Below are 2,468 nucleotides of genomic sequence, written 5' to 3' on the forward strand. Positions count from 1 at the left end.
AGGGTAATGGAAAGAAACGGACAACATAGTCGCTTTCAGCACATCAAAATCTTACGGAAACATCTTTCAAAGTTCAAAGCACAAGATCCCCCCCCCCCCTAAATTTTGTCGGCATGTGTAATTGAAGCTCTTGAGTAGTTACCATAGCCATATTGAATTGTGACATCAGACACTAGAAATAACACGTAATAAAAGTTAAAATCATAAATTTCTTATTTCTTACAACACGATTCAATATGGCTACGATGACTATTCAGGAACTTCAATAAGTTAAATATAAGTTTTTGCGTAACGATAGAATATTTATTAGATTTAGTATTCTGCTTGCTTTAATTCTCATGATATTATCTGTTTGCAGGAAAAATTTAATATTTTAAAAATTTTTGGAATTTTGAAACAGAAGAATAATAAAGTTATACTAATAGCTCATAAACTGATAAAAGTCCAAGACATACGTGGCAGTTTAAATACATTATCATTATTGTCTTCTGCAGTTCGCCCCATGCATTACCAGTAAGATTTTATATGAGAGCCTACACTTCCTTCTTATTGAAAGCAGTAAATTTCTTAGGGGGAATTCGTACTTTGACAGAAGCCAATCACTCGCGCTGATAGAAAAATAAAAAAGCAGAATGTACTACTTACTACCAACGCGAATTCTTATTGATTGCATTCAATAGAGAAAACCAATCAGTTAGCGCTTAGTGATTCTTTAATATGATTGGTTCCTGCACTTAGATCCAGCGAAGAACTAAAGAACCAATCATAAGCACTAACTGATTAGTTTTCTCTACTAGACGCATTGGCTTCTGCTTTTTTATCAAAGTGTGAATTCTTAAGCTTTGTGTCCACGATGCTAGAAATCGGTCCGAGACCTCGGATGAAGAAAGAATTGACCAATTGCAATAGTTATGTGATCAAATTGTTCAAATGTGATTTGTTTAATTTTTTTCTTTGAAATCGATCCGAGATCTCGTACCGATTTCTAGCATCTTGGACTACTCTTTAAAAGGAGTAGAATAGTAGTTTGTGAGCAGAGATTTAATACTTGTGTGACCAGACTAAACTAGGACATTCCCGATTGAAAAGTAGTACAAAAGTAGGATACTAAGACTAAAAATAAGACAAAAAAGAGGACATTTTAATTTAAATTATAGTATAAAATAAGTTGTATATTTGAATTGAAAAGTAAAAGAAGAAGAGAACATTTAAAAATCCTAAGAATATAAAAATATGTATTAGTATTAGTAAAAAAAGGCTATAATAATAATACTTTTCAAATTTTTTTGTCATGAATACATAGTAATGATCTGGTGATTAGTTTACTATATATGCATCCATGTTAAATGATTTAACATAATGTATACTTCAAGACTGAACGATAATAAATTCACCTCATAATTTTATGTACAATATTAATGCAACGTTTAAAAATTTTGATTTGTAATTTAGTTTTTTTAATAACTAATTTATTTATTAATTTATGTTCGTAACTATTCTGTCATTAATCAATTTCTGTATTTAATTATATTTTGCAACTTTTACAATGAGTGATTATAAATTACTACATAATTTTAAGCATTATGTTAATACGATGTGTTTAAATTTTGACTGTGTATTCTAGATCTTTGTTTTAATGCTTCAATTCTTGTATTAAATTATATTTTAAACTATTACAATAATTTTCTGTTCTTATATTTATTATATCTATGACATGACATTATATATGTTAAATATATTACATACGCCATATAAGTTAAAATCAGCAACTTAATGCGAATGTACTGTCTTCATATTTTATATTTATAATGACTTATTATTTTCCGTCGATCCGACCTTTGTCAATTTTAACGTCTCATTAGACATATTCGTTACTCCATATGGATTGGACGGAATTCAAACAAATTTACATAAAATGTATTATAAAATGTGTTTAATTGTGAATATTAATATATTATCCAAAGTTTCATGATGAAATTTGGCGATCACGTGAATAAGTTACTCGTTACTTTATTGATTGAATTTTATCTTATGTATATATGAATTTAAACAGATAACACTACAGTTTTGGCAACCTACAAGTGACTCTAACGTTCGTGAAATCTAGTATAGTTCAAGAAGATTGCTGACGAAGATTCCAAACAAAATTAAAACGTTCAACATTTCAGGATTTCAAATAAAGATGATATCAACACATCGTATGAATTAACAAAATTATTTGTAAAAGATTTATTGCGCATCTCCGTTCGCGCTCTCTCAATAGCCCAGATTTAGATTGTTTTTGTTATTTTACTATTTTATAGGTTATGAGCTTAATAATTTTCGGTCCTCTCTCTCCCCCCTCTCTCCCTCCCTCCCTCTTCCCCTCCTACTCCTCCCCACCTCCCCATCTACCTCTCTCCCCTCTCCCGCCCTTCTTTCGCCTCTCTCCCCTCTCCCTCCCGCCCCTCTTTCGCCTCTCGCTCCTC

The 2,468-nt window shown here is 30.9% G+C and overlaps 1 protein-coding gene across 1 annotated transcript in view; it reads left to right on the plus strand.

The window, feature by feature from the left end:
- The first annotated feature begins 363 nt into the window (after positions 1 to 363).
- The window catches only part of LOC108756040 (protein arginine N-methyltransferase 7), a 29,667-nt gene continuing 27,562 nt past the window's right edge, over positions 364 to 2,468 (plus strand). The window contains exon 1 of the mRNA XM_018499586.1: positions 364 to 513. The gene's annotated coding sequence lies outside the window, so the exon portion shown is untranslated. The remainder of the gene's footprint in view (positions 514 to 2,468) is intronic.

The sequence above is a fragment of the Trachymyrmex septentrionalis genome, unplaced genomic scaffold (genome assembly GCF_001594115.1).
Source record: "Trachymyrmex septentrionalis isolate Tsep2-gDNA-1 unplaced genomic scaffold, Tsep1.0 scaffold91, whole genome shotgun sequence".
Classification (NCBI taxonomy): domain Eukaryota; kingdom Metazoa; phylum Arthropoda; class Insecta; order Hymenoptera; family Formicidae; genus Trachymyrmex; species Trachymyrmex septentrionalis.